Genomic DNA, 20,024 nt, shown 5'->3' with positions numbered 1-20,024 from the left:
CCGCTAATTTATTTATATATGTAATACCACGAACAGTATTCCTGCCATGTATCCAAAGGCTTTTGATTTCGCCCTGCATAACTTTTTCATTTTCTCCTAGTTAATATGGTAGGTGTCACACCCACTTTACAAAGGTTTTTTCTAAAGTTATTTTTTGCGTCACAAAAAACAGTTATCGTCCTAGAATCTAAGCCCCTACCAAATTTCACAAGGATTGGTAAATTTTTGTTGACTTATGGCATTAAAAGTATCCTAGACAAATTAAATAAAAAGGGCGGAGCCACGCCCATTTTGAAATTTTCTTTTATTTTTGTATTTTGTTGCACCATATCATTACTGAAGTTGAATGTTGACATAATTTACTTATATACTGCAAAGATATTAAATTTTTTGTTAAAATTTGACTTTTAAAATTTTTCTTTAAAAGTGGGCGTATTCGTCATCCGATTTTGCTAATTTTTATTTAGCACACATAGTGGTAACGTTCCTGCAAAATTTCATTATGATATTTTGAAAGACTGCGAAATTACATCTAGCAAAACCTTTAATTTACCTTCTTTTAATAGTGGGCGGTGCCACGCTCATTGTCCAAAATTTTACTAATTTTCTATTCTGCGTCATAAGGTCAACCCACCTACCAAGTTTTATCGCTTTATCCGTCTTTGGTAATGAATTATCGCACTTTTTCGATTTTTCAAAATTTTCGATATCGCAAAAGTGAGCGTGGTTATATTCCGATTTCGTTCATTTTAAATAGAAATCTGAGATGAGTTCCCAGGAACTTACCTGCCAAATTCCATTAAGATAGCTCAAAATTTACTGAAGTTATCGTGTTTACGTACGGACGGACGGACATGGCTAAATGAATTTCTTTTTTCGCCCAGATCATTTTGATATATACAACTCTATATCTACATATCTCGATTAGTTTTTGCCGTTACGGATTACCGTTATGCGAACAAAATTAATATACTCTGCGAGCTCTGCTCAGCTGATTATAAAAATGTGAGGATGACCTATAGGGGGGATGGGCTGACGGATGGACATATGAATGAATGGGCAATTATAACTTTCGGTTGACCCACATAAAATGGCTATTGAAACAAGTAAAGGTGTCCAAGTTCGGGTGTAACGGAACATTATATACTCAGCGTGAGCTTCAATTGTACATTTCATTTCAGATAAATTTCTTTTCTACATAACACGTCGCAGCGCCCGTTTAAAAAAAATGTCTCCCCATTTCCTCTTACAATAAAACTTAATGAGTGAAATATCATTGTTTCAAAACAATTTTTTGCTAAGTTATAACTTATTATTCTAGCCTACGCCCCTTTTAAACTTGGTTTACAGCTAAGTTGCCGTGGTCTTTTACCGATCCCGTCCATTTTTGCTGGAAATATTTTCTACTGAAAATTTGTGTACCCAATTTTATTACGATCCGTTAATTTTTCTTCGAGTTATGGCTCCCGAAATATAGAAAATTGCTTAGTTATAGAAGGGGCGATGCCACACCCATTTTCTCAAATTTTAGTGTTTTCCAATTTAATATTATAATTCAATTTAGAAAGTAAATTTCTATTGATACAAAGCTCTTTTGGCCAAGATATAGCTTATCGTATTCATCAACGACCCTTTTAAAAATCTTTTATATAAAAGTGGGCGTGGTCCTTAACCGATTTCTTTAATTTTTCTTCAAAGCATTCCTTATAGTAAAGGCAACCTCTCTGCCGAATTTTGTTACGATTTTTGATTTATGATTAATAATATTTGTAAAATTGATTTTATCACAAGTGGGCGGTGCCACGCCCATTTTAAAAAACTTTTCCAAATTTTTATCAAAAGTCTCAATATCAGTCCACACCTCAAATTTCAACATTCTACGTGTATTATTTACTAACTTATCAGTTTTTTTGTGTTTCCCAAAATTTTATATATACAAAAAGTGGGCGTGGTTATCATCCGATTTCACTCATTTTCAATACAATCTATTATGGGTCCAGATAAGTTCGTTTACCAAATTTGGTGAAGATATCTTAATATTTACTCAAGTTATCGTGCTAACGGACAGACGGACGGACGGACATGGCTCAATCAAATTTTTTTCGATACTGATAATTTTATATATGGAAGTCTATATCTATCTCGATTCCTTTATACCTGTACAAACAACCGTTATCCAATCAAAGTTAATATACTCTGTGTGCAAAGCACGCTGAGTATAAAAAAATCGCAAGGCGCTAACATCGACCAAGTCGGTAGTGGCTATCGAAAAAATTGGCAGACGCTAGCTATTTTTTGTCATGTCGGTTCTGTGCAAAATGGCTCTCTGAATCCGCCCTTGAAACCAGAAATTGTGTGTTGTCGAAGCAGCAAACAAATCAACACCAAACGGACTTGTAGGAAAAACCCTGGCTATGACAAAACAAGATGGACGTAAGAGTACTCAATGAGTTGAAGTCACCACTCAAACTGACCAGAGGAACTATATTAGGAAGATGCCAAGAGGCTGAAGTAATAATCAATTGCGAACAGCTCTAGGAAAACGTTTCAACTGGCGAAGCGAGAAATTGTGAGTCAAGTCATACAAGAAACGAGAGACAGCGGCATCATCGAAGCATCAGCTAGTTTATGGAGCTCACCGGTGGTACTTGTGAAGAAGAAGGATGGAAATATGAGCTTTTGCGTTTACTACCGCAATCTGAATGACGTCACGATAAAAGGTAGCTACACATTGCCAAGAATTGACGATACTTTGGACTCGCTATCTGGTATGAGATGGTTTTCCACACTGGACTTGAAAAGCGGCTACTGGCAAGTGAAAGTGAAGGAGGAAGACAAAGAGAAAACAGCCTTCGGTGTCAGAAATGGTCTTTGGGAATTTACAGTGATTCCTTTTGTACTTTGTAATACACTAGAGACTCACAGGTCAGGTATTGAAAGGACTACATTGGAAAACATGCTTAGTGCACCTAGACGACATCGCCGTATTGGGCAAGATGAATATATTAAGAACTTGAAGGAAGTTTTCCAGAGAATAGCTGGCGCGGGTCTGAAACTAAATCCCAAAAAGTGTTCTCTGTTTAAAAAGAAAGTAAGTTATTTGGGTCACAAAGTAACGACAGAGGGCATCTGCACTGCGAACGAAAAGATAGAACCTGTAAAGGATTGGCCAAGAACAGAAACTGTATGAATTAAGAAGTTTCCTTGGGCTGTGCACATATTACCGCCGATTTGTACCAGACTTTGCCAGCGTAGCCTATGGCCTCCACGACCTAATAAGGAAAGCTTTTGAATGTAAGAAGGGGCAAGAATTGGCTTTCCAAATATTGAAAGAGCGTTTGTGAACTGCCCCAATGTTGGCATGTCCGATTCCAGGAGCAACGTTTATTCTAGATACAGATGCGAGCGGATACGCTATAGGAGGCGTTTTGTCATAATTGTCGATGGATAGAAGACAGGAGGCATATTACAGCCGATCAATTGGAAAACCAAAGGAATATGCTCTAGGAGTCTTCTTAGACATTGCCGGAGCTTTCAGTAATGTTTCTAAATCGGCGATTATGGATGCTCTTATTTACATTAAAGTATATCCAGCCAGAAATTGCAGGAAGAATACATCACAATGGGGATTGTACGAGGCCACGAAATCAGTGGACGGGGGCACACCGCAGGGAGGGGTGCTATCACCTCTGCTGTGGATGCTGGTCATCAACCAACTGCTCAGGCAATTCGATGAGGGACCCGTAAAATTTACGGCTTACGCAGTTGACGTTGCAATTGTAATAAGTGGAAACTGCCTTCCAACGATTAGCTCTTTGATCGATCGGGCGCATCGGGATATTCATACCTGGGCATCTAATGTCGGGTTGACAGCCAACGCGGAGAAGACGGATATGTCTTGTTTACAAAGAGGTACTAGGTCGCAAATTGGATCAGGCCTAAGTTAGGAGGGCCTAAGTCAGGAGGAACCTTGCACAAAATATCTAGGAATCATCCCAGACAGTAAGCTGTAATGAAAGCTCAACGTCGAGGAGAGAGTGAAGTAGGCCTCAACGGAACTTTATGCATGTTAAGGAATGCTGGAGTGGACGTGGGGTTTATCGCCCTCTCATTCTCATTGGTTTTTACAGCGATTGTAAACCCTATTCTATACTATGGAGTTCTTGTTTGGTGGAAAGCCACACAAAGGACAGAATATCTCAAAAAAAATTATAGGGGTATGCAGACTATCAATGCTTAGCCCTGAAAACAACCCCGACGGCTGCACTGTATGCCATTCTGCACATTCCCGCTGTAGACCTGGTAGCAATGAAATTAGCGTTAACAACTGCAACCAGGCTCAGTGCCTCGTGGCAGCTTTAGCGCCGACTATACGGCCATAGCAGTATAGCGTCATCAATTACAGGCGAACAGACTCCCTGATTCCATATCTGCGCCTGGAGGGAGATCTTGAGGCCACAATAGAGGTGCATGATTGGCGCAATGGTGCTCAAATGGCGAACAAGGCGATACATGTGTACACAGATGGTTCCGAAGTAGTGGAAGGAGTAAGGGAGAAGCATACACCTATATTGGGTTCTAGGGCATATGGGAGTAGATGGGAATGAAAAAGCGGATGAACTAGCTAAAAAGGGCGCATAAAGCTTGCTCCGCAGACGTCCCAGGTAGACAAGGCGAGCTTAAGCGGAGGCGAGAGCTGCACATGATCGACCAAGCGGGAAAGGCGTGGGTTCAAGCTCGGGGCTGTAAAATGTCCAAGATTATGTGTAGGTCTTACAACCTTAGACTAACGAATTTGCTTCTATCATTAAATTTGTGACGGATATTCTGACTGGACACTGCCTTCTGACGTCACATGCCTTTAAATTAGGCTTGGTCAGTGATATCAGATGCAGGAAGTGCGGGTTAGAGGAGGAAACGATCTAGCCCTGCGCTTGCAAGGCTAAGACTCCAGCTATTACGAGTGATACAGCTGCCAGATCTAGAAGCGGCAAGTGGCTGAAGACTTAGGAAGCTTGTAGTATTTGATGTATATTTGAACGATTTTCCGTCATCCCTTGTCAAATTTGGTTTTGAGTATTTGCCAAGAGGACGGAGTTATTTTATAACAGAGGTCTTGGTTTTTGCAAGGGTTTTTCAGTTTGGTCGTTAAAACAAACTTCTGGTAACACTACGGACTCATTCAATATCTGTGAGGTCGTCACGGACCTGCCAGTTCAACCTAACATAACCTAACCTAACCTAGATGGAGGGCAATCACTATGCTGTTAGTAAATAATCACAGCAACAGAAACAGCAAGCAGCCACACTTTATTTGTGTTAACCAACAGTCCCGAAGATGGCTGCAGATTGAAGCCGAAGCATCGATAAATTAAAAACCAATGCAATTTTAAACATTGTGTCTATTTTACCTAAGGCCTTTAAGTTCATAAAATTAACATAACATAAACGTATAAGATATTTATTTTGGGTATCAAATATATTTATTTATTTAGAATGTGTGGGTGTACATGTAAGACTGAGTCTTTTAAAGTACAATACAAAATTGGAAATTCAAAAAAAAAAAAAAAAAAAATCTAATCTTAGGTCTATTACAATTCGCAAGTAACTTACAACATAAACGTAGTATTTTAAATTCAAAACTGATTTAATATTAATATTATATTTGTAATTTTAAAGTTAGTATTTGAAAAATTTAGTAAAAGGAAAAATAGGGGAATGAAATATGCATAGAGCAAGTCAGATCGCAATCACTTTCATACTGTAGAAATAAAATATTTGTGAATTACCCTTCTGTAGTTACATCTACCCATAACAGCTTTGACATCTTCTGGAATTGAATTCCAGAGCCTAGCAGCATTAACGAAGAAAATCCGTGAAGAGGACAGGTATTTATATTTAGGGATTTTCAGAGTTTGATGCCTTCTGGATCTTGTTAGTATTAATTTAACGTAAATGTATTCCGGAGATTTATATTCTAAAAGCTTATACATGAACGTACAATTTCTGGCAGCAAGATAGTTGGAAATAGTACACCCCAGAATTTTGGTCTTCCATGCAGTGATGTGATCATATCTCTTGAGTCCGTAGACGTAACGCGTAACATTGTTAAACGCAACATCAATTTTGTGCTACGAAGCAGAATCTAGCTTGCTATATACAAGCTCAGAATAGGTGATGTGGGGTAGAATTAGTTGAAGTGCCAGTGTCTTTCTGGTATCAAGAGGCGTAAATGAAGCTGACATTCGTAATATACGTGGAACAATATACACTTTGCTTACAACTTTGTTTATATGGTCTGAGCAAGTCATCGTAGAGTTTACAACAAATCCCAAATTTTTAAACTTTCCAGTAATTACTAAATCAGCGTTACCAATATACAACTTTGGGATATCTTCTACATGCACTACACTGCTACTTATAGGCAACACATATGACTTAACAGCATTCAAACAAAGACAATTAACAGTAGCCCATTGTGAAATAGATTACAGATCACAATTAATTTTATAGCACAAATCTTCAACAAGACCGACACGACTGGACAAATACAGTTGTATATCGTCAGCATAGGCGTGAACCTGTACATGCTGACATACAGAGATTACATCATTCACAAAGAGACTAAATAAAAGGGGACCAAGAACAGAACCTTGCGGTACACCAGAGGTAACGATACAGAAATAGAGGACGTAGAGCTGCAGGTCACTTTCTGAGTTCTTCCAGCAAGGTAGCTAACCATAAGGTTTAGAGCACTATCAGAAAACCCGAAAAAATACTTGAGCTTTTTAAAGAATATCATGATTCACTAAATCAAATGCTTTCGAAAAGTTTAAAAGGCAAAGGAGTGTAAGATGTCCTTTGTAGAACTCCATCCTTATGTCGTCCATTATTTTTATCATAGCTGTAGAACACCTGTGTTTAGGCCGAAATCCAGATTGCAATGGGGAAAGCAGTTTATTCCGTTTTACAAAAGCAGAAATTTGTATTGCCATTAAGGATTCACACACTTTCGAAAAAGTTGGCAGTATGCTTATCGGTCTATAATCACTTGGGCTCATGGCATTCCTATTTTTTTGAATAGGTATTATGACAGCTTTTTTCCATTCCGTTGGGAAAATCGTAGTAGTGAAGCTGTGATTTATTATATGAGCCAGAGTTCCTATAATAAACGACAATGCTAGCTTCACAAACTTAAGAGATATCCCATCATTGCCTATAGCATTTGATTTAACCATAGTAAGGGATTTTAACATCTCAGACTCAGTTACTCCTTCAAATTGAAAATTTTCATTTGCGCTAAGGTTATCTACAAATATCTGTGGAGGGGGAATGGGCATATCTCTAGTGGCACTTGTGAAGTAATTGTTCAGTACATCGGGGTCTATTTTACATTCCTCCTGTGCTTCACCATGAACATTCAGCCTTTTCAAATTGCTCCAGAGTGCCCTTGTCGGTAACGACGGACTAAGTTTGGCATCGCAATACACTCTCTTTGCATTTTTTATAATTATGTTTGCTTTGTTACGGCCAATCTTATACTGTGCCCAATCATATGTTGTTCTAGTTCTTCTCCATCTGGCACATAATCTATTTTAAGTTTTTATTGCTGACCTAACTACATTGTTGTACCAGGGGCAAGATGTATTTAAAGCTTTAATATTTCTAAGGGGTACATGCTTATTAAATAATTGGGTTAAATTTGTATTTAAAAAATCATCTACAGTCACATATAACCAACATTCAGACCAATTAACATAAGACAGACTAGCGTGCAAATCACTGACGTTCACCGACTTCAAGTCGCGATACACGAAAGTACTACGATTAGGACAATTAAATGACACATCAAGTGAACAAAAAAGCAAGTCATGGTCCTATATAAAAAACATTTGATCAAATTTTAAAACATGGTCAGAACGAAAAATTGCTACCTTTACAAATGGTGATGGTTACTATGACATATTTCTGAATTTTACTGCTTCATCAGCTAGCTTCTCGAGAGCTGAGTATTGAACTCGAATCTAATATCAATAACAAAACAATTGTATAAAGCAATATGAGCAAGTCTCGCTAATTAAATGCACAGATATTAAACGTAGAATGCTAAAAAAAAATTACGAAAAACGGAGAATACGCTAAAAAAACGGAAACACCTATATGGTGTACCAAACCATCAAAAGCAAATATAATACACTGACCAACGGGTACATCAAAGGATACCAGCAAAAATTACAACAAATCGTATGATAGAACATACTATTTCAGCCTTATTGAAAAAGTTAAATCCACGTTTTATTTTAAAAACAATAAAAGAAATTTAAAATTGTTTAAAGGTTAAATTTATTGTTTTGTATACATACTATCCCCAGTTTTATAAGATAAATTTTTCTCGCATCAAAGTTCACTTTCTCATGGAACCTCCCTTCAGTATTTTATTTCAACCCGCCCTATATCAGTTTCAATTCAATATATTTTGACGTGAGCTGAGACGTTTATGAAATAAATCTAAAATGGAGCGTTCAGCCGAGATAGAGTAATAATTCACTCAGCACTAATTTAAAAAGAACACCTTCCAGATTTTTAGTTATCAGTATGTTCCATTAAGAAACGCATATTTGGCGGATCAGTTACATTTATATAAATTTTCGTATTTTTTCCGATATGCGAAGCTATTCCCACAGCACAAAGATGTCTATCCACGACGCCCGGTGCTCCAGCATAACTATTACAGAATTTTTCGTAACTTTTTGTACAATACATATTTTTTCCTTCTGGGTAACGCTCACAGTGTTTTGGTTTTACGATAGTTACTTCATATGTTACGAGTTTAAGATGATCTCGTGCTGTTGGTGTTCTAGTCCATTCTCTAATTGTCATCGTTTTGCCCACTGAAAGTCCATCTTTGTAAAGTGCTATTGGCTCCATTCCACAACTTTTGTCAAAGGGGCTATCCAGTTCAAGTATACATATATCGATACTCGTTACTCCGTCGTTATCATAATGATCTGGATAAAATACATCAATCACTCCGCGTTTTGGTTCGCTTAAAGGTGGTGGACTAAGTGCAACGAACATTCTATCTAGTTCCAAGCCGAACGGGCAGGACGCAGCTGTCACTACTTTTTGTATAGTGACTAATGAGCCACCGCAACGATAAAATTTTTGATAAAATAAATGTACAAAATATTCATCACTATTCGAATTTATATGGGTCAAAAGACCACTAAGTATGACAACCAATATCGCGATATGAATGTTTAAATTCATTTTACTTCCTGATGTTTTGCGCTGCACGTTAAGTAGATATAAAGTAACTAAAGCAAGAAAAGTTTTGTGGGCGCTATTTATATACAATATTGAAGCTTGGTGCAAGTACACGGTTAGAAATAATAAATGAAATTAGCGCGTATATTCTATTCTTTTTCAAAGGAAATTTAAATTTTACTTATTTGCTCGTTTCTATATTTGTACAGTTGAATTGTGGTATTAAATTCATTATAAGTGATACGTGTACTATATGACCTTATTTTTACCAAAACAATAAATTATATATTGACTGGTACAGAACACCCACAGCTTCGGGAAGACTAATTCACTTTTATTCAAAACATGAGTTCAATAATAAATACGGCCAAAAGCTTCATAAGGCGGGTACGATCGCCCCTCGGCAGTGCTTTGGCATATGCTCCAAGCGTATTTCTACTATGAAAAGCTTTTCAGTGAAAATGCATCTTCCTTACATCAGCTTCTGTTTCGAATCGGCATAAAACAAATAAGTCCCGTCCGCCAATTTGTAGGGAAAACAAAAGGGAGCAAGACGAAAATTCGAAGAGAAGTCCGGCCTAAATATTCGTGGGATTAATTGCGCCAAGCATTAATTGAGAGTACTATTTTTATACTCAGCGTTCTTTGCACACAGAGTATATTAACTTTGATTGGATAACGGTTGGTTATACAGGTATAAAGGAAACGAGATAGATATAGACTTCTATATATCAAAATCATCAGTATCGAAAACAATTTCATTGAGCCATGTCCGTCCGTCCGTCTGTCCGTTAACACGAAAACTTGAGTAAATTTTGAGGTATCTTGATGAAATTTGGTACGTAGGTTCCTGGGCACTCACCTCAGATCGCTATTTAAAATGAACAATATCGGACTATAACCACGCCAAATTTTTCAATATCGAAAATTTCGAAAAACCGAAAAAGTGCGATAAAACTTTACCAAAGATGGATAAATCGATGAAACTTGGTAGCTGGGTTGACCTTATGACGCAGAATAGAAAACTAGTAAAATTTTGGACAATGGGCGTGGCAACGCTCACTTTTAAAAGAAGGCAAGTTAAAAGTTTTGCAAGCTGTAATTTGGCAGTCGTTGAAGATATCATGATGGAAGTTGGCAGGAACGTTACTGCTATTACTATATATGTGCTAAATAAAAATTAGCAAAACCGGAAGAAAAACACGCCCACTTTTAACACGATAACTTGAGCAAAAATCGATATATATTTACTAAACTTAGTTCACGTGCTTAGCTGAACTCACTTTATATTGGTATAAAAAAATGGCCGAAATCAGTTTATGACCAAGCCCACTTTTTCCATATCGAAAATTACGAAAATTAAAAAGAATGCCATAATTCTATACCAAATACAAAAAAAGGGATGAAACATAGTAATTGGATTGTTTTATTAACGGAAAATATAACTTTAAAAAAAAACTATGTAAAATGGGTGTGACACCTAACATATTAAGTAGAAGAAAATGAAAAAGTTCGGCAGGGCGAAATCAAAAGCCTTTGGGATCTTGGCAGGAATAATGTTCGTGGTATTACATATATAAATAAATTAGCGGTAACCGACAGATGATCTTCTGGGTCACCCTGGTCCACATTTTGGTCGATATCTTGAAAACGCCTTCACAAATACAAATAAGGGCCACTCTCTTTTAAAACCCTCATTAATACTTTTACTTGATACTCATATCGTAAAAACGCATTCTAGAGTCACCCCTGGTCCACCTTTATGGCGATATCTCGAAAACGCATCCACCTATAGAACTAAGGCCCACTCCTTTTTAAAATATTCATTCAAACTTTTCATTTGATACCCATATCGTACAAACATATTATAGAGTCAGCCCTGGTCCACCTTTATGGCGGTATCGCCTATAGAACTAAGGCCCACTCCCTTTTAAAATACTCACTAACACCTTTCATTTGATAACCATATCGTATAAACACATGTAGAGTCACCCCTGGTCCACCTTTATGGCGATATCCTATCCTATGGCCCACTCCCTTTTAAAATACTCTTTACTACCTTCCATTTGATACTGATGTCATACAAACACATTACAGGATTACCCTAGGTTCATTTTCCTACATAGTGATTTTCCCTTATTTTGTCTCCAAAGCTCTCAGCTGAGTATGTAATGTTACACCCGAACTTAGCCTTCCTTACTAGTTTTTTATTCTTTTTAATTTTTTATGGTTTATGCGTCAAGCGTATCACAAATTCTAAATCAGTTAAACAAATGGCTTTTAATCTACCAAAATAAAAAGTTCAGTGTTGTTATGTTTATTCCAGCTATGTAAATGAAATTAGCGCGTATATTCCATTCATTTTCAAACGAAATTTTAATTTTACCTAATTGCTCGTTTCTGTATTTGTAGAGTTGAATTGTGGTATTAAATTCATTATAAGTGATACGTGTGCAATATGACCATATTTTTAATCAAAACAACAAATTATATATTGACTGGTACTGAAACCCCACAGCTTCAGGAAGACTAATTAACTTTTATTCAAAACATGAAAAAACTACAATTAAAAATACCGACAAAAGCTTTATAAGACGTGTGGGGTCGCCCCCACTCCAAGCGTATTTCTACTATGGAAAGCTTTTCAGTGAAAATGCATCTTCCTTACATCAGCTTCCGTTTCGAATCTGCATAATACATATACATAGGTCCCGTCCGCCGATTTGCACGGTGCTACAAAAAAAAATCAAAACACTTTTGAAGTAACCTAATGTACGTTCCCTGCAAAAATCGCGAGTACTCCATGCATGCATGTATGGAGTACTCGCTATGGATCAAGCGAGTGCTCCAAAATTAACCACAATTCATACAAAAAAGATGGTCCAATTAACATTGCGATGTCCTATGACTGCACCATATACTCCAGCTCAGCATTACATCAGAGTAATCCATGGAGTATCCACAATCCAATAAAAAGCGTGTAGTGATTACAATCGTTAAAAACGAGCAATGATCGGCTTACAACATGTTCGTGTAGAAACATGAGTTGGTCCATTGCTGCATTACAGTGGAGTATAATGGTAAGTACTCCAGTGGACCACATGATCCAACGATTTTTGCAGGGTTGTAGGCGTTGACGAGTACATCATGAAAATGTGTTTCAAAATTGTCTAACACCCAAAAATTTTCAAGTTATTGTCCAAAACCCGTTTTTCGTCTACTGCACGCACTCTAACAATTATAACGTCGTCATGTTGTAACCAATTTTCGATTGCTTTATGGTTTTGGAAAGAAGAAAATTCAAGATTCAAGCCTATATGTATTTCTTTATATTTTATACGAAAAAATTGGGACATTTTCCAAAAGTTATCTAAGATTTACCCATTTTTTTTCCGGTTTTTCATAGTTCAACGTCTTTTGTTTGTAACATGTCATAAAAATTAAATTTATTTTTTTGGACAGGCGTATTTTAGTTCATATCAAACACTTTTATCATACGCACGGTCGAAGAAATTGTTAAAAGCGTCTTTCACGGCTTTATTCGCCTCTAATTTTACGTGATGTTGCTTGCCAACGAACAAACCACAGACGTAGCAAAATTTGTTACGATTATCACACATTGTATAAAAAATAAAACAGCGATAGACCTTTATACGAGTTTAATTTTCTAATTTAAATGTTTAATTTCACAAAACTAAGTGAAAATATTTTCAATTTATACATGTGATTCACAGCAACTAACAGACCGCTGATAGAATTTTTAATTAATTTTCTTGTTTACAATAAGCGTAGGAACTTAGACATTTATCAAATAAACCATCACTTTTCTTACTCGGGATAAATAGTTCTTTCAGAATGAATGTAAAAAAGAAATTTTTTTTATGACATACTAGCAAACCCGGCAGACGTTGCTCTGTCTTAAATTTGGTCTATCTGCATACATTTTAATAAGCTTTTTCCATCTACCTCTGCCCTCGACCCTCTAAACTGTTTCCTAATCTTTATATTCACTCCTCCCTACGTATTTGTCTCTTCATCTATCTCCATCTTCGTCTCATTCTATCTCAGTCTCCTTCTATCTTTTCTCTTCGCTCAAGTTTTTCTCATTATTCTTCATATCTTATTGCCAGTCCCAGAGGGTGGTATGTATTTTGTTCCAGTCCCATTCCGAGTCTCAGTCCCAGTCCTAGTCCTAATCCCCAGTCCATCTCTTCGGAGGTTATCGCGCCTTACATTTATTTATTTTATTTAGTCACCCAGCGGTGTGAATCTTACTCTGTACTAAAGCACACATCAACAGTTTCAATTTGATACCCATAATGTAAAAACACATTCTAAGTGTATCCGGGTCCATGTTTTGGCCTATATCTCGAGACCCTAGTTACCCAGCGGCATAAAAATTGCTCTGTACTAAAGCACACATCAACAGCTTCAATTTGGTATCCATAATGTAAAAACATATCCTAGTGTTTCCCTGATACACGTTTTGGCCTATATCTCGAGACCCTAGCCACCCAGGAGTATAAAGATTACCCTCTACTAAAGCACTCATCAACAGCTTTCATTTGTTATCCATATGCTATAGACACATTCTATTGGTACCCGGGTCCGCGTTTTGGCCTATATATCGAGGCCCTAATCACACAGGGGTATGAAACTTACCCTCTACTAAAGCACTCATCAACAGCTTTCATTTGATATCCATATTCTATAAACACATTCTATCGGTACACGGGTCCACGTTTGGCCTATATCTCGAGGCCTCATTCACCCAGGGGTATGAAAATTACCCCCTACTAAAGCATTAGTCAACAGCTTTCATTTGTTATCCATATTCTATAGATACATTCTATTGGTACCCGGGCCCACGTTTTGGCCTATATCTCGAGACCCTAGTCACCCAGGGGTATGAAAATTACACCCTACTAAAGCATTCATCAACAGCTTTCATTTGATATCTCTATCCTAAAAACACATCCAATGGGTATCCGGGTCTACGTTTTGGCCTATATCTCGAGACCCTGTGCGTCGATCCTGAATTTTCTTCGCTATATACCTCACGGAGCCCGAGACCTTTCCAACGAATGCAAAAACCGTGGAAATCAGTTAGTGCGTTCTGGAGTTATAGCGTCAGGAAGGAAAACCCGAATTATTTTTATACTCAGTTGAGCAGAGCTCACAGAGTATATTAAGTTTGATTGGATAACGGTTGGTTGTACATATATAAAGGAATCGAGATATATATAGACTCCCATATATCAAAATAATCAGGATCGAATTAAAATTTGATTGAGCTATGTCCGTCCGTCCGTCCGTCCGTTAACACGATAACTTGAGTAAATTTTGAGATATCTTGATGAAATTTGGTATGTAGGTTCCTGAGCACTCATCTCAGATCGCTATTTAAAATGAACGATATCGGACTATAACCACGCCCACTTTTTCGATATCGAAAATTTCGAAAAACCGAAAAAGTGCGATAATTCATTACAAAAGACAGCAAAAGCGACGAAACTTGGTAGATAAGTTGAACTTATGACGCAGAATAGAAAATTAGTAAAATTTTGGACAATGGGCGTGGCACCGCCCACTTTTAAAAGAAGGTAATTTAAAAGTTTTGCAAGCTGTAATTTGGCAGTCGTTGAAGATATCATGATGAAATTTGGCAGAAAAGTTACTCCTATTACTGTATGTATGCCTAATAAAAATTAGAAAAATCGGAGAGGGACCACGCCCACTTTTAAAAAAAAATTTTTTTTAAAGTAAAATTTTAACAAAAAATTTAATATCTTTACAGTATATAAGTAAATTATGTCAACATTCAACTCCAGTAATGATATGGTGCAACAAAATACAAAAATAAAATAAAATTTCAAAATGGGCGTGGCTCCGCCCTTTTTCATTTAATTTGTCTAGGATACTTTTAACGCCATAAGTCGAACAAAAATTAACCAATCCTTTTGAAATTTGGTAGGGGCATAGATTTTATGACGTTAGCTGTTTTCTGTGAAAATGGGCGAAATCGGTTTGATGCCACGCCCAGTTTTTATACACAGTCGTCCGTCTGTCCTTCCGCATGGCCATTAACACGATAACTTGAGCAAAAATCGACATATATTTAATGAACTTAGTTCACGTGCTTACTTGAACTTACTTTATCTTAGTATGAAAAATGAACGAAATCCGACTATGACCACGCCCACTTTTTCGATATCGAAAATTACGAAAAATGAAAAATGCCATAATTCTATACCAAATACGAAAAAAGGGATGAAACATGGTAAGGTAATTGGATTGTTTTATTGACGCGAAATATAACTTTGGAAAAAACTTTGTAAAATGGTTGTGACACCTACCATATTAAGTAGAAGAAAATGAAAAAGTTCTGCAGGGAGATATAAAAAACCCTTGAAATCTTGACAGGTATTACATATATAAATAAATTAGCGGTATCAAACAGATGATGTTCTGGGTCACCCTGGTCCACATTTTGGTCGATATCTGGAAAACGCCTTCACACCACTCCCTTTTAAAACTCTCATTAATACCTTTAATTTGATACCCATATCATACAAACTCATTCTAGAGTCACCCCTGGTCCACCTTTATGGCGATATCTCGAAAAGGCGTCCACCTATAGAACTAAGCCCCAACGCCCTTTTAAAATACTCATTAACACCTTTCATTTAATACCCATATCGTACAAACATATTATAAAGTCACCCCTGGTCCACCTTTATGGCGATATTTCGAAAAGGCGAACACCTATAGAACGAAGGCCCACTCCCTTTTAAAATACTCATTAACACCTTTCTTTTGATACCCATATTGCACAAACGAATTCTAGAGTCACCCCTGGCCCACCTTTATGGCGATATCTCGAAACGCCGTCCACCTATGGAACTAAGGATTACTCCCTTTTAAAATACTCATTAACACCTTTCTTTTGATACCCATATTGTACAAACAAATTCTAGGGTCACCCCTGGTCCACCTTTATGGCGATATCTCGAAAATGCGACCACCTATGGAACTAAGGATTACTCCCTTTTAAAATACTCAACAACCACCACTCCCTTTTAAAACCCTCATTAATACCTTTAATTTGATACCCATATCGTTCAACCACATTCTAGGGTCACCCCTGGTTCACCTTTATGGCGATATTTCGAAACGGCGTCCACCTATAGAACTAAGGCCCACTCCCTTTTAAAATACTCATTAACACCTTTCGTTTGATGCCCATATTGTACAAACAAATTCTAGGGTCACCCCTGGTCCACCTTTATGGCGATATCTCGAAACATCGTCCACCTATGGAACTAAGGATTACTCCCTTTTAAAATACTCATTCATTTGATACCCATATCGTACAAACACATTCTAGAGTCACCCCTGGTCCACCTTTATGGCGATATTTCGAAACGGCATCCACCTATAGAACTAAGGCCCACTCCCTTTTAAAATACTCATTAACACCATTCGTTTGATGCCAATATTGTACAAACAAATTCTAGGGTCACCCCTGGTCCACCTTTGTGGCGATATCTCGAAACGGCGTCTACCTATGGAACTAAGAATTACTCCCTTTTAAAATACTCATTAACACCTTTCATTTGATACCCATATCGTACAAACGCATTCTAGAGTCAACCCTGATCCACCTTTATGGCTATATCCCTAAATGGCGTCCACCTATAGAACTATGGCCCACTCCCTCATAAAATACTCTTTAATGCCTTTCATTTGATACACATTCCAGGGTTTCCCTCGGTTCATTTTCCTACATGGTTATTTTCCGTTATGTTGTCACCATAGCTCTCAACTTATATACCTTAAAACACACTGTAAAAGATCCACTGTACGTTAAAATGTCATGGGAGTTGCACTTCATATTTTAGTGGTTAAAGCACTGAAGCATCTTAGCTCATTCATGTTTCGGTACTTAGAGATTGAGAGAGCTGTCAAAGTTCATGAAGGCGTGTGTAAATTTCTTTGGTCTTTAGATGCTGCATCTGAAGCTGCGTGCCTGATCCACATTTACGCTCAATTTTTCAGTTTTTTAAAATATCAATATTGTGACGAATATTAGCAACACTAAGGAATACTATCATTTCTAAGCCGATACTAAGCAGTCACTTGTATATACATAAACAAATCAATAACTATGTCTACACATATGTACATGCAGCAGCGGAGAGATGCTCACAAAAGTATGCAAACCTCAGCAAAGTAGTTCTCACACAGACATTTCTGAGATACTCACAAAAGTATGCAATCTTTAGCGAACTAGTAAATTCTAGAAATAGAAACGCCTAGAAATATGCCAACGAGGAAACCGAAGAGTATAAAAGCAGCACCAGCTGCGGCATGAGCAATAAGTTTGTTTTAAACACGCTATCAGTTGCGAAGTGAAGTTTAATTGTGAAGTACATTCAAAACAGTCTAATAAGTCATTTTGTAATACAGAATATTGGAGTGTTTTATTCAACAGTATAGCGATACGAATGTTAGCAGAAGGTTGCATATAAGAGGAATTGTCCTAAATTCGTTACAATTTAAAGTTCATATGATTAGGCTTAAAACCAATATCAGTTGAAACAGAAGTTCTGAAGATGTACGCTCAAAGTCCCGGCCTAATCATAATACATTGCGGACTATTATGTTATTATTGCGATTATTTTTATGATTTCAAACATTTCATCAATATTCTCTTTATTACTTATAAGCTAAAATTAAGAAGCTATTTTCCAAGCCAAAAGCCTATTGAAAGCAAATAATAAAACTAACCAGGCTATTTATTTCGGCTAAATGCTCATGAACACAACAAATTTTACGGCGCTTGCAATTTCATTTATTATTGTAGTATGAACTCATTGGAACGCGTGCGTGAGATTTTTTGTATACGATTTTACAAGTTCAAAACTAATTCGCATGATACTGTTTTCGAGTTGTTTATTAGCGATGTTGTGCGCCTAATAATCGTTTCCAGTCATTGATTTTGAAAGGCGTGGGTGCTCTTGCACTCGTAAACAGGGAAATGTTTTTATTTTACATGTGAGAAACATTTCTCATGGATGCTGTATCTGCAGGTGTGTTTGCAGATATACCAACCACACATATAATATCAGACGGTATGTGCGCGAGTTTCTGTTTGCCTATGCCTCGGCCGCTATATGTCTTTGGTTTTGTGTTCCCGAAACCTTCAACCTGAGTAAAGGAACGAGGTCACGATGATCATGAAAAGTTGCCAAGATCATCCATAGAGGCCTTTTTTTATATATTTTATTATTTGAAACTACATTCCTTAAGTTCTGGTGTAGCACCTGTGAATATGCATGCCCTTATGAACAATTCAGCTTTTTATTAAGCTTTTGGGCATCATGGTTCACAATGATTAGTGAACAAAGTTTGTTGTCTTTAACTAATTTGGTACACTGTGTGTGAAAAGGTCATGTGAGTTGCGCTTCATTTTTGGTTAGAAACCACATTAGAACATCTAAGTCCGTTCATCTATGACAACAATGTGCCCAAGTAGCCGCAGCGTGAGAAGCTACATGCATTAGTCGGTCGAAGTATATGCAGGTGTGTCAAAAAGATGTTTCGTGTCAAACGCTGTAACTAATGCTGAGCACCTAATAATTAGACACGCTCTATGATTTAGATTTTTAGAAATAATAATCCAGTGAGATGAACAACCAGAAGAGCCGGGTCATTGGTAAGAGTCAATAATTTAATAAATTTTAAAATCATAAAAATAAGAGTGTGTACTATCTCATATATGCTCGTAAACGCATGAACATAGTTAATGTTCACCTTCAATAAAATCTTCTTAAAAGTTCAGAAGGGGACAACACTTTGTAGCAATGGTATCAAAGGTACTAAGCAATTATCTGTTAGGGTATTGCCAGTATTTGGACTTTAAAAGCAATAATTCTCAGTACTCAGAAGTATATACTTTATACTGAAAAAGTACTCCGCGCTTAAAAAGTACTCAGTGCACAGATAGAAGGCGGAACGAAAAGTTACCCGCTTACATTTATTTACAATAGATACTCAGTACTAGTTAGTGAATAAATACCTACTCAGAGGAATGGGATTCGAAATCGAATCCAAAAGAAAACCTCACTTCGACTTTAACACAAACAAGCAAGGACGCGATTTTATACCTTTCATGAATGGGGCTGAACAATAATCTTATCCCATTCGTAATACCAAAATAATCGGCTATATAGGATAGGATAGGTTAGGTGGTAGCTGCCCTGATAAGGATAGCTCACTTGGACAACACGAAGGTCCGTTGTGATACCACATACACCAAAAATAACGGTGACCTAGATCCAGCTACTTAGAGAATCGTTGGGTAGCAACGATAAAGCTCCGAATGATACCGATCTCAACTTTGGATATATCCTCGGGAGATCCAAGTGAGTCGCGACCGAAGTACTTTCGCCTAATTCTGGCAAAAGCTGGACAATCAAGCATAAAGTGATTTGGTGATTCCACCTCATCATCCTCCATACAGCTGCAGCAGGATGGAGTTTCCAGTATATTGAGACGTACCGCATGGATACCCATGGGACAGTGCCCTGTCAAAACCCCAATGACCATTGATAGGTGAGCCTTAGTGAACCCAATTATTTCAGCAGACCTCTTGCCATCCACTTTCGGCCAGAAAGATCTTGCTACCCTGCAAGACGTGGTATCCGCCCAACGTTTGCTGAGCTGATTCGAGGCCCAGCTATGGAGGAGCAATC

General features: G+C 37.3%; 1 long non-coding RNA gene across 2 annotated transcripts in view; it reads right to left on the bottom strand.

The window, feature by feature from the left end:
• LOC137246326 (uncharacterized) overlaps window positions 1-20,024 on the bottom strand; it is a 131,538-nt gene that overhangs the window by 90,419 nt on the left and 21,095 nt on the right. The window lies entirely within an intron of this gene.

This window comes from Eurosta solidaginis, chromosome 3, assembly GCF_040869045.1.
Source record: "Eurosta solidaginis isolate ZX-2024a chromosome 3, ASM4086904v1, whole genome shotgun sequence".
Classification (NCBI taxonomy): Eukaryota; Metazoa; Arthropoda; class Insecta; order Diptera; family Tephritidae; genus Eurosta; species Eurosta solidaginis.
Note: the sequence above shows the minus strand (reverse complement) of the source record. Positions and strands in the feature narration are given on the sequence as shown.